The sequence below is a fragment of the Prinia subflava genome, chromosome 3, assembly GCF_021018805.1.
Source record: "Prinia subflava isolate CZ2003 ecotype Zambia chromosome 3, Cam_Psub_1.2, whole genome shotgun sequence".
NCBI classification, from domain to species: Eukaryota; Metazoa; Chordata; class Aves; order Passeriformes; family Cisticolidae; genus Prinia; species Prinia subflava.
In genome coordinates this window covers 14,662,759-14,675,741 of record NC_086249.1, presented here as the reverse complement: position 1 = coordinate 14,675,741, position 12,983 = coordinate 14,662,759, and the positions used below count along the sequence as shown (strand labels likewise).

The window sequence follows — 12,983 nt, the reverse complement described above, 5'->3', positions numbered from 1 at the left end:
CACAGGTGTACTACACATTAAGATACAGAAAAAGCATCACTAAGTTATGTCATTGCATAAGTAGTTCTCTCAGTAACAGTTAAGGGAACAAACTAGTTGGTCACAACTAAAAAAAGTGCAGCTTTTATGAAAAGAATTGGCAGTAAAAAAAGTCAGAATTACACTTCTATGTGAAATAAGTTCTGATGAATTGAAGCAGCTCCTGAAGTTGCCAGTGCTCCTTGCAGCATAAATGGGGCTTCATGCTATATGTATTTTCAGCACATCTCTCTGTCTGCCTAACTTTAACTCAGGCTCTATGCCGTTGCATTGAATTTCAGTCCAGACTTCTGTGCCACTTCTACCAAGGTACCTCCCAGATTTATGAGAGAAGTGAAGATATATGTACTGTTCCCTTCTTTCTTGGTTACCTAACTCCTTGATACATGGAAGTCAGATTTCAGCCTGATGCCTTCAGGACAGAAAAATGGTTGCTTTGTCATCTTTCTGCATTTAAGCCCATTTTAATTCTGTATTTTCCCAGATAAATTCTGGCCAAACCTGTTTTTGCAATATTTCATAAAGAGCTTTGTCATGTGACTTTTCCGATGAAGCAGAGATGAGCAATTTCTTAATTTCAAAAATTCAAAAACCTCCTTTGACTGTTATGAGCTGATTGGGTGTGTTGCAATGGCAACAGCAGAGGGTCACCACTTAATGCTCACCACACACCCAAAAAGTCAGTCAGAATCATGGCTGTGTTATCTGGGGAGATGAGAGGCAAACTCCCTGACCTCCTGTATCATGCACAGGCAGGGTCTGCCTGTCCCTTTCAATCAGTAAAATGAAAGGCACAGTGTCGTGGTTGGGGGGGAGGTGAATTTTTCCAGGGGGATGTGGGCAGGCCAATCAGTGATCAGGTTTTGTGCTGGCACTTGGATTGGCCACTCGGGGGTTTGGACACCTCTGAGGACACAAGGGGTTAAAAGCAGGACTCCAGGGGGGTTTGGCCTCTTTTGGGTTCCGGTTTAAGCGGACAGACATCTCAGGCCTCCTCCCCCCGCCCAGCCACGAGGCCAGTGCTAACCCATGACACACAGTCACAATTCCAACCTCGCAGACTGCAGTGGGATGGACATTCAGTAAAACCCAGGTGATGCTGCAGCAGTGGAGACCACACGAGTCTTTAAAGGGAGAGAAGCAGCTCTGTGGGTCTACAGTGGAAAGCATTTTCCAAAGAGAATCAGGACCCAGCCTCCTCTTTCTCCATCCTTGCCTCAGGATATGTCCAAATCAAGCAGACACAGCCCTTCTTGCAAGTGGATGCAACACAGAGCCCGTGCATCTGGTGTGTTGCTTTTCCCATTTATCCTGTGTTGCACCCACCAGCCTTCACAAACAGGTCTCGACAAAGAAGAATTGAATGGGATTTTCTGCAAACACATATTGGAAAGCAATGAGGAGTTTGCCAAAAATGTGTTCCTCTCTTCATGTGGACATAAATCCCTTGATTTGCTTCTTATACTCTTTGATTCCAGCAGAGGTCAGCTCTGCCTATGCTGGAGATGGATAAAGCAGTTCAAAGTGTGGGCGCCTGCACACCTTGCAACACAAAGTGCTGCTTTCTTCCCACTGCCCCTCACAGCACAAACCTAAGCCCATTTCAGGCCCTCCTCTTAAATGGAGCTAAAAGGGCTTTGAACCAGAGCACCTCTGTCTTCAGGACTGCCATAAAAGCTGGTTAGAGCTCTTCTTGCTGCTGCCCTGTGGCTCCATGCCTGTTTGAGAACAGCCTGTAATGAGCAGAAGGAGCAGGACACTGAAAGTAGTCCTTGGGGATGTTAAAACTGATGCAAAATGAAAAACCCCCAAAGAGCAAGAAGTTATGTCTGGACTGCGCTTTCCAATTACAGAACTATTAGGGAAACAGAAATACTGCCATCCTGTTGCAACTACCTTCCTCTTCTGCTGTATCAGTATTGTTAAAATAGTGATAAAAAGACTGTTAAAACAAACCCCAAATCTGTGCTCAATAATGTTTGGTTAAGGTTTGTTCTGACAAAAAAAAATTGAGTTTATCCACAAATAAATTTACTTCTTTAAATGGCATAATTTTGGTGGATATATGGTCCACTAAAATTATTTCCTCTATCAGCTAAAGTGGTTCTTTAGCTTTAGCTCTTCAGAACACAAGACAAGAAACATTTTGAAGCTGAAGGCAGAATGTGTTGACAAAAAACTCTCTTGATTAACCATATAACCCTGAAAATGTCCAAGGCATGTTTTTATCCTCTCTTCTTTTTTTGAGATTAAATTATTGCTACATTGAGAATGTCTGTTAATTGTCATTAATGATTGACAGACTTTACAGACTTTTGAAGTTAGAAATTAATGACTGCCTTTCTGAAATTAGATGTCATGCTTTCTACAGAAATCTTTCATATAACCAGTGATGTGTGCCATTTAGACAGCAGCTGCTTCTGAAGGATAATATCTAAAAAACCCCAAAGATTCTTACTGTAAATCTAATGCCTGGTTTTCCTAAATAATACTTTTCACACTTTTCTGGTACCTGTTTTGAATTTAGCTTCTTAATACTAAAAATCGGGTGAAGTTTCAGTGCATCTAAGCATCCCTTTTCTTTGTTCTATTTGGGAGATTTTGTAGATTGAAATGACTGAAATGACAAAATGTGGTTTGCTTATTTCTTATGTGGAGCTGTATAGAACAAGAAACGAGTGCCATTAGTCTAACAAACTACCAGGAGAGCCAATAAATAATTTCAGCACAAGATCAAGGATAGGGCTAATGAGGAGCAGACTTGACTTGTTACCTGAGAACTGAGAGAAGAAACATAAGCCCACTAGAAAGAGGTGATTAAAGTGTACTTTTGTAGTGAACTTTCACTCTGTGGGCAGTTGTGCTGCCCAGCTCCAGCCTTCAGGAATGTGAGATGAATGTCAGGCAAAGCAAGGAAAGCTATTTTTCATTTTAGAGCTTGTTCCTCCTGATGGCACTATCTGTTATAGGTCAAGCAGCTACAGCTGACAGCTTCATAGGTCATCTTAAAAACAAGATATACACCCCGTGCTGTTGCTGCTGATTAAAGATCATGTATCCAAGTGCAGATGACACTCCTGGTTTTGGGCAACTACAGTGGATTTAGAATTCCAGTGTGAACAGCAGATTGTGTCCCAATACCATGTACACACAGAGCCCAGGGTGTTGTTCACGAGGGACTGTGTGTGTACATGGTATTGGCACACAATCTGCCTCACCAAGAGCAAATCGTGTTCTGGAAAAGTGATAGCATTTGTAGGGCTTCTGTTCTTGGTTGTTACGAGGGGATCTAGATGCTCCAACACTTACAGGTGCTGGCTGCCACTACAGACAGTCGTGAGCAGGCTCCACACTTAATGCCCTCTTTACCTGTCTTTCTTTGGCAGCTGGATCCAAATACAGGTATTCTGTAGGTCAGACTTGTCTCTACAGAGAGTTCAATGCACCACTGACTTTTGTGCCAAAAACTAATGGATGCATCCTGGGCTGCTCATTTTGCTGTTTCATTTTATGCAGTGGTAACTGCCTTGCCCTGGGCTGAGGAGAGCCTGATCTGCTTTTCCCAAGGAGAAATCTTAGGGTGTCTCTAGGCCATTGACAAAATCTGAAATGCAAACAAAAAACTTAATCCGGAATCACAAATGTCTGAAACAAACAGAAAAAGATTTTTTTTCTTGCTGACAGTTCCCTGCTCCCTAGCTGAAGTGGAGCTGGTGCCCACAATATTCCTGTTAGCTCCATCTAGGGCAGTGTGAAAAAACAGCTGTGCCCACACTGTGGCCTGTAACACAGGGCTGTGTGGCTGAAAGTCATCATCACTGTTTTTTAGAGATTTTATGGTTCAAAAAACCTAAATTGACAGGAGGACTCAATCAGTGGATTGGTAGTTTGATAGCCTAATATCAAAGAAGGAATAAATTGCACATCCTTGGACATGGCACAAATGTTTGCAAGCCCTTGAGAGCAGAAAATCAGCTGGAAATGTGCTGGGAAACACTATGGAGTACAGAAAGATCCCAATCTGGATATGGTCCTGGCTGTTGTGCTTATTTGAAATGGTCTCCTCGACAGATCACCTCTAAATACATGTCTGGCTTTTGTCTTGAAAGGAACTGATTTGTTTTCTACATAACAGGCTCCAAACAAACTCAAACTGATAATACAGTTTTGATGATCAGGAGACAGGGACTTAACAGCAAATCAGAGAAGTGACAGTGCAGACACAGATCCTTATTATGAATAGAAAATGGTTGTTTATTCTAGATATAAACATCCTAAAATATTAATTAAAAAAAAAGCCAAAACCCCATAATCACACAAGGCTTTGGTCTAGATGAAAAGAAACACATTTTGCCTTTTACAAAACAGCAGGGTCCCTTTTTGCCACTGGCAACTGTCAGTCTTCAGGTAATTTCATAATAAGACCTGCAGTTTCCAAGTCTTTGGAAAGAGTGAGATTTGACTGGAAAAAAAAAATTAAAAGCCTTCAGTAAAAGGCAGAGTGAGAAGGAGCTTGATTTATGACCCTAATGTAAAAATTCTTTGTGCAGAAGAGATGGTAATGATGCCATTATGTTGGGCAAGCCCAATACAGAAGGTTGTTTATGTAGATACAAGTATTTGGACAGAATGGAAGTAATTTCCCTAGGAAAGAAATCAACAGTCTTAAATGCATCTTTTACAGAGACTAAAATGCTATTAGAGTTCTGAAGTTTGACTTTCCTGTTTTCTTGAGAGGATAATTACGTTATTTGCTTGTTTTGTCTAGTACATTTGAATTTTTTTTTTGTATCACTAAATAATATCTGTAATTTTTTGCTCCTGGCTGCTCCCTTGGGTGGCTCCTGGTTCATTTCCTCACTGCTCTGGGGCTGTCACTGGTCCCATTATGGGCACCTGGCTCTGCCTGCCTGTGCTTGGCTGTGTCCTCTCTGTGAGGAGTGCCTGTGCTGGGGCCACCTCAGCTCCCAGCGTGTCCCCCTTGCAGAGCAGCCCTGCTCTCTCTGTTCCCCACATGCCCAGGTTCAGGATGTGGATGGCCAGGAAGCAGTTTCTCTAAAAGGATTCACCAGTTACATCATCAGAATGTGAATCAGCTCTATGATATTGCTAGGGTGTCATCTCTGCCCAGCCATGGAAATTTAACATTTCTGTGGTTAAATTCGCACTCCTGGTTGTTCCTGCCCAGGAGCAGCCCTGGTACTGGTTCTATTCAGCTGCATTTTTTAAGACAGTCTTTCATTCTAACTCAGTTGTTCCATCCATTTGCGTTCCTCCCTAACCTTTCCTCACCCGCACACTTACCAACTTTGCAGGTTATTCCCTCAGCTCGACTGCTAATGAATAATTAAACACTAATTTTTATTAACCTATTAATTAAAACACTTCAGGATACCCAGGAGAGTCTCCTGAACAATCACAAGTGGTGTAAGGTTTATAATTTGACAATAGTTGTTATAATGAGCTATTTTTGATTAAAGCTTTCCAGACAATGGTACATACTCCTAGTATTTTCACCCAACACACATTTATTGCTTTGTGTCTGTGGCACTGTTAAAAAGCTTGTGCTGTATTTACTAGGATTTATTATAACACAAATTAGAGGAAGATACTATGATAACTGACTCGACTGCATCCCTAAGTAATACTGATGAGGTCCAAGTTAGCCTACATCCTTTAGTAGGTGAGTTACCAATAAATCATGGCCTAAAATCTCTCTCAAGGATCATATTTTGATCACAGACCTCCCTGTTTCAGTTGTATCTGCTGGTTTCAGAGCACCCCCTTCTCCTCAGTGACTCAGTGAGCCACAGTCATCACAGTGAGGTGGCAAACTTGTGCTCCGTGGGCTCCAGCACTGCCTACTGCAGTGGTTTCTCCAAGCCAGGCTGATCTTTTATAATCTAGCACAAAGCTAAGGATCAGAAAATGAGTATTGATAGCTATTTCTCCCTTCCCCTATATTAAATTGAGAGATAATCTTAGGCTTAATACAAATAAACTGGATGGATTTAATGCTATCAAATCAACAGTGCTAGGTAAAAAAGAACAGAATGTGTTTCTTTCCTCCTGGAGGAAGGATCACTCTTATACAGTGAAAGATCCAATTATGGCCCAAATGTATGCATCTAGAGACTAACTACTGTGGTTATACAAATAAATCATCTGCACTTAAAAGTGGAAAATGCTTGTTTTGATGTATTACAGCCACCCTCCAGTAAGTGTCATGCACAGTGGCTTCTGGATTCAGACAGAAACAACAGCCCAAAGGATTATTGCTGCCCACACAGGAAGTTTTCCAGGCAGGGCACTGTCAGTGCTTCCACATGAGTGCAATCAGCAGCAATCCAGCAAGTCAAAACCTAGGAAACTCAAACAGTGGAGGACGAGGACGGATGGTCTGCCTGGAACCTAATTGCTGTGAGGCAAAAAACCAGCAGGACTGGGAGGGCAGAAGATGCAAGGTGATGCTGAAGTCATGTTCTGCTGCTGGCCCTAGGAGTGATTCACTGAACAGCGTGTCCTCTGTCAGAGGGAGGGAACAATGAGCAGGAACATTTGGCATTCCAGACCATGAAAAGACCCAAGCCAACTGTCCTGCTCTGCTCACTCAGCTGCTGCAGGAAGCAGCCACAGACAGCTCTAGGAAGAAAGGAAGAGGAATGAAACTTGACTAAAAGGAACTTTTATTTCCACTGCTGTGAAAAAGGGGAAAGGGGATTCTGACTTCTGTCGTTTTGCCTGTAATTGTTACTGCAGACACAACTGTGTTACAGGTACAGTAATTTAATACTCTCAAATTCTATTTTGAAGGTCAAAGTGTTCTAACATAGTCATATTTTTATTGTGACTTACAGCAGCAGAGTTTGGAAGTTCTCCTCAAGTCAGGAGAAGCTGCCAAACGAAACCACACTTCAATAGGTACAAAGTACCCTTTGGCAGAATTTCATCAAATTATAATCCCCTCTCATTACTGCACAAGCATTTCTGGGGGAGGTAGCCAGTTCCAACCCTTCTCACCCATGTCAAAAATCTACGTACTGGATCAGACTTTTCTGTGATTCCTAGTTTTCATTTTTGCTTTCCTTTCCTCTTACTCCAGCAGGTCATCATCCCAAAGTTGCTTCACAACTCACCACAACTTTTTGTTCATTCACATGGGTGAATTCACATGAACTGTTCTGTGTGCAGATATGTAAGCACACTTACTTATTTATGCAAGGAGGCAGCTAAATCACCTTGGCCCCTCTTTGCACCTCACAGACAGCTCAATAGCAGGACTGTCACTCTGCAATCCAATATTCCCCGTGGCAGAGAATGACTTTTTAACTGTTAGGCACTTAGGGCATAACTGCTGTGTTTGTGCATGAGCCAGCTGACTGGCTGATTCTTTTTGGATGTTTTCACTATCAAACCATTCTATTTTTGACAACCAACACAAATCCAGTTCAGTCAAAGCCTGAAAAAGCAACACTGCCATTTAACATAGTGGAGTGATGGTTTCTTACAAAATACAATGAATCAGGTACAAGATTCTTGGAACAACTAAGAAAAAAAATAATGTAGGCAGCCATTTTTTCACGTTGATAAGCCTTGTCTTAAATTTGGAGGTGCTTGCCACTCAAAACTTTCAAAGGTCATCTTGCATTTTGAGAAGAAGAAACAATACTTAAACATAATCAACAAGGCTACCTCTCTCATATACTGATAGAGATTTTCCCATCCTCCCATTTTTCAGAGGAGCCAGTGATGTGGGAGTCCTTAACTTGGACTTTTAGTGCTGAGCTGACGCTTCATGGCAGAGCAAGCCTATTTAAAATTATCTATCCTACTTTTAATTTTGGGCTTTTGACCTCTCTCCTACAGCAAACCTGCAAATGCACACACAGGGATGCACAGCTGTAGGAGGCAAACCCAGTTTCGTAACTCTTCCATTTCCAAGCAAGCTTCCCAAATTACCATGTGACACACTCCTACTGCAGGCAAGGCAAACTCAAGTGTTTAGTCAATTCTTAGGATGTCTAGGTCTGCATATTTCACTGTACTCCCATGTGCTTTTCTGAGGACCTAAAGAGAATGTGGAGGAAATGACCTCCAATTCCATTCTCTCACTCCAGCATTAATTTGTAAGATGAACCATCAAGAAAATAACACTTGAAATTCAATATATGTAATATGCATTTCCAACATTTTCTGAAATGTGCCCTGGTTTTAATTAAAATGTGAATTGTATAGGCAAAAGGACTTGCTTCTCTGCCAGGAGCAAATCTCCAGCCATGGACATCAAATGCCCATGGAAAAAATACTTTGGTTTTTTTTCAGGCATTGAAACTTCTCCAACTTTATTACATTTGGAAACATAACGTAATAGCAGAGGGCAACATTATGTCTGACATATATAATTAGTTTACAAAAAAATACAACCATGGGACACATTTTTGATAGAACCACTTTTTTTTTTTTCACGCAATAGTTGCAAGATAATGGATCACATTGATCCTTTTTGCAAAATGGTATGACAAAGAAAATGAGCATTTGTATAAAAATGCCATAACAGCTGAAGCTTGAATTAGGGAGTCTGTAACCTTTGCTTGTGCTCATAAATTACCCTGCGGATGAGAATGTGACATTAAAAAAAAAAAAAAAAAGAGAAAGGCATCCAAAGCCAAGAGATGCAACCCATCAAATACTGAAATGCTTTATGTATATGTGTACCCAATGTTAATCACTTCAGATCCTATAGTACAAATTGCCTCCAGCAGTTTCTAAAGTTGTATCACAGGTTAAATGGACACCCACAGATAGAGATTAGTCATTTAAAAGACAAAAGGTATAAAAACTGATTTCAATTTCAGCTAAAGCTGTCTTAAAGTCAGTTTTTCATGCATTTTGAAGCTGTGCCTTTTTTCCCCTTTTCTGGGTGAGGGGTTAATAGTAGGGCAAAACACTGAATCTGGAATTTTTTCCAGTAAATACCTTAGAGAATATTGGAGCAAAAAGGTGTTACTCTTTCAGATCAAATAAATTCAGTTGTCACTTTTAACAGCTGTGCATCAGTATGTCATTAAAAATACCTGAATTTTAATCACATATGCTCTCTCAAACACTAGAATAGTGGTGTGTCATCCCCAGATGTGGAGTTAGCACAGAATGATGTGAGCACCTGAGAGATGTCCTGTAACCCCAGCTCAAGAGGAACCTCAGTACTGAGAAGTCAGATTCTACATGCAGTGGGTGCCTCCTACCTGCGTGTGTTCTGTCAGCCCTTTCATTTGCTGCCTGGATGAAAAAACAGTCAATTTGGAGCTCTCAGAGAAGGAAGGAGGAGGAAGCAAGCAAGGAAATGTGCTTATTTGCAGGTTTCACTGAGGGCAGTGAGAGCTGTAGAGTCCAAAACTTCTGGGAATAACAATAGTAATAATAACAATAAAACTCCAGAACAAAAAAGGCTTTATTCATCTCCTCTTAAAAAAGCAGACTTTTAGGTAAGTCAGAAATTCTGTTGTAGATATTGTATTAACTTTTCACAATGGCTTGGAACTGATTACCTTTTCTCCTCCTTTAACATTCCAAATGCTTCAGTCTCCACAATCAAAAAGAAGAAACTTCCAGATATTTATGACAGGCTTGGAAATCTGGACTTTGCAGAAATCCCACCAAAGAGAGAAGGCATGAATGGTAATTGTGAAGAGGCTGGGGTACCAAGAGCAGTTTATTTACAGTACTTTAAAACAACCTGAGGCAAAGGCTGTAGCTTTCCATGTTTTCAGAAAATAACCCTTGGAGTTACTAATGCTCTGAGCAGTGCTGCTGACCAGTCACTTAACCTCTTGAAGTCCTGTGTGTAGGAGAAACAATGACTCCTAATTCCATATTCCTGTTTCGTGCAGCACTGCAAGAAGTGAAGCGTGCAGCATCAGCACAGCAGTTCGTATGATCATAAACAAAAATAATTTTTCAGCCCCTGAGCAAAGTACTTGTCTCTTGGGTCAAGAGATCTTAGAATTTAACAGACCAAATTAACCAGCAATTACATGTTTTATCTCATTTTTAACACTAATAAGATAAATGATGGATGAACACAGGTTGTTCAAAGATTAATTTAAATACAGATGTAATCACAGCAGGCAGCGGCTCAGCAGAGCAGAAGCTGTGCCAAGTGCACGAGAGGTCCTGCCTCTCTTCTTTGATTACTGAGACTCATTTCCAAGATTAGAGCCCTAAAATACGTGCCCAACAGCAAATATTGTAAATCCCTCCTCTTTTTTCCTTTCCCCTGTATTGTTTGCAGTCCTCTGTGGCTCAAAACCTCAACTCCCAAGTCCTGCACAGGACAGTAGCAGGTGTGTGCCTGTGCAGGTGAATATGCTCATGCATGTGTAGGCAGGTAGATCAATACATGATTGACTTCTCAGAAAGGAAAGGAACAAAATCTATGAAGAGCAACAGAATCTACCTTAAGTTTTTCCCAAGTCAGACTTGGAAATTTAGCCCATATTTTACAGCAAAGTTCAGGTCAGTAATTTTTACCAACTATGCAACTGATGCTCTCATTTTCTCTTATTTGATGAGAATAAGACAGTGTTTTCTCCATGTATACACTGTTTTTTTTAAAAACTAATCTCTCAATTTTATTTCCCTCAGGTAAATGTCTGCTGGATTAATATTCCAAGAAGAAGAACAGCTTATAGTAGCAAGCATAAGTATCTGTGGAATTATAATACCTAAAAAAGCAAAGACATATCATTTCCTGAAGTTCATTTTCATAATGTGCAGAAAGCTGGGGTTGCCCGGTCTCATAAAGCATCCAACCAGTACAGGAACTGGATAAAATAAACATCCTCTCAAACAAAACCCCTCTGGATTATGAAGCTGTACAAATCGTGTGACCTGTACAAATGAGAGCATGCTTCTATCCCCGAAAAGGCAACTAAATAATTACAGGGCTAAGAAACACTACTTGATGTGGTTTAGGTGATCTCTTGGCAGAATCCACAAGTTGAATTAGGATGAAAACAGAAGACAGTTCACTTGTTAACATCACAAACTAAAGAGATTCAAAGCCTAGTTGGAATCTCAGCTGTGAATGCCAGCATACCAAATCCATCAGCCTACAGGACTGCATGTGTGTAGCATACACACATCTTTGCTGTGTTATCGGCAAAAATTAAAGGAAAAGCAAATCCAAGAGGATGCTGCCACAGGAAATCTCTTGGTAAAGCAAGTAAACACATTCACAAGGCTAGTATGAACTAGGAACGTTTTCATTCCTCGGTCCAACTTTAGGAAAAAGCAGAAACGGAGTCCTCCTCTGTTCCAAACCCCAATATCTCAAGTTCTCAGGCAGCACAAGATCAGATAATTAACAAAAACCAAAGGATGACAAAATGAAGCCAGATAAATAATAAATATCTACATACATAGCATACAGCAAGCAAGATAATGAAAAGTTAACTAGATTTACCGTTTTAATTATCCAAGTGGGTGGTTTGTTTGGGTTTGGGGTTTTAGTTTGTGAGGGGAAAACGTCGGGAGCTGTTTTCACGAGGATTCGTCCATACGCATCCGCACCGCGGCAGGCGCCGGTCCCGGAGCGCGGAGATCGAAGCGTTTCCCTCCGCAGCCTCCGCTGCCCCCGCCAAAAATGAAACGAGAGAAGGCGGGGAGGGGCGGGGAAGCGGCAGCCGGCGGGGAAAGCTCCGGCACCGCCCCGAGCGCTCCCTGCCCGGCGCTGCGGCCGCGGCTGCTCCGCGCCGTCCGGGAGCCGCGGGGCGGGCGGAGCCGGGGGCGAGCCGCGGGATGCCCGGCTGAGAGCCCGGCGGGATGCCCGGCGGGATGCCCGGCTGAGAGCCCGGCTGGGTGCCCGGCGGGATGCCCGGCTGGGAGCCCGGCGGGATGCTCGGCTGGGTGCCCGGCGGGATGCCCGGCTGGGAGCCCGGCAGGATGCTCGGCTGGGTGCCCGGCGGGATGCCCGGCTGGGTGCCCGGCGGGATGCCCGGCTGGGAGCCCGGCGGGATGCTCGGCTGGGAGCCCGGCGGGATGCTCGGCTGGGTGCCCGGCGGGATGCTCGGCTGGGTGCCCGGCGGGATGCCCGGCTGGGAGCCCGGCGTGCTCCTCCCGCGGCTCCCGGGATGCGAGAACCTGCAGCCCTGGTGCGATGCTGACCGCGGACCCTGCGCTTGTGCCGCCTCCGCGGCTCCAGGGCTGGGAGGGGCCTCACGGGTCCTCCGGAGTGTGGGGGGGCCTGGTGTATCCTAAACTGGGTGGAAAGGCTGCTGCCTGGAACGGGGATGAACGGGAGGTCTGTGTCAAGCACCCGACTAGTGTGGGATTTGGGATTTTCACGGGTGCGTGCTCGTGGGTGAGGTTTTTTCTTCCTCCGAAATGCTGCGACCGGGCTGTGAGGAAGGGGTGCCAGGGTGCGTGTGAAGCGCTGCAGAGGTGGACAAGCATGTGCTCAGTTCTGCAGGGAAACAGCGCAGCTGTCGGAGTGGTGTATTTGGACCAGCAGAACCCGAAGTGGGCGATACCTTGCCCAGGAGCTCAGACACGCCTGGGAGCTGTGACCCGCTCTCCCTGGGCTTAGCCCCAGCTCTTCAGCACCCACCAACACTTGCACACCTGCCCGGTGCCTTCTCCCTCCTTCTTCTCGGCACTCAGCGCTGGGACTCGGACCCGACACCTCTCAGTGGTTGTTTCCAGCCCTTCATCTGAGTGGGCTGAGTGCCACACAGACACCTGTTCGCAGGCAGTGCTTTGGGCTCCCCGTTGTGTGCTCTTTGCAGTTCCCTTCCCTGGTGCACCTTTTACCTTGGTGCCAAGTAATCCAGAGTGCTACTCAGTGCCCTTTCCTTTAGCTCATGATGTTTATTGTTTGCTTGGACCTCTATTTGTATGAGTTCTTGTTTCTGAAGGAAACCCAGAATGTGTTTGACAGTGAAACC

General features: G+C 43.6%; 1 protein-coding gene across 1 annotated transcript in view; it reads right to left on the bottom strand.

Moving 5' to 3' along the window:
* The window catches only part of HTR1F (5-hydroxytryptamine receptor 1F), a 102,848-nt gene extending 90,976 nt beyond the window's left edge, over window positions 1-11,872 (bottom strand). The window contains exon 1 of the mRNA XM_063393942.1: window positions 11,504-11,872. The gene's annotated coding sequence lies outside the window, so the exon portion shown is untranslated. The remainder of the gene's footprint in view (window positions 1-11,503) is intronic.
* Window positions 11,873-12,983: the final 1,111 nt, after the last annotated feature.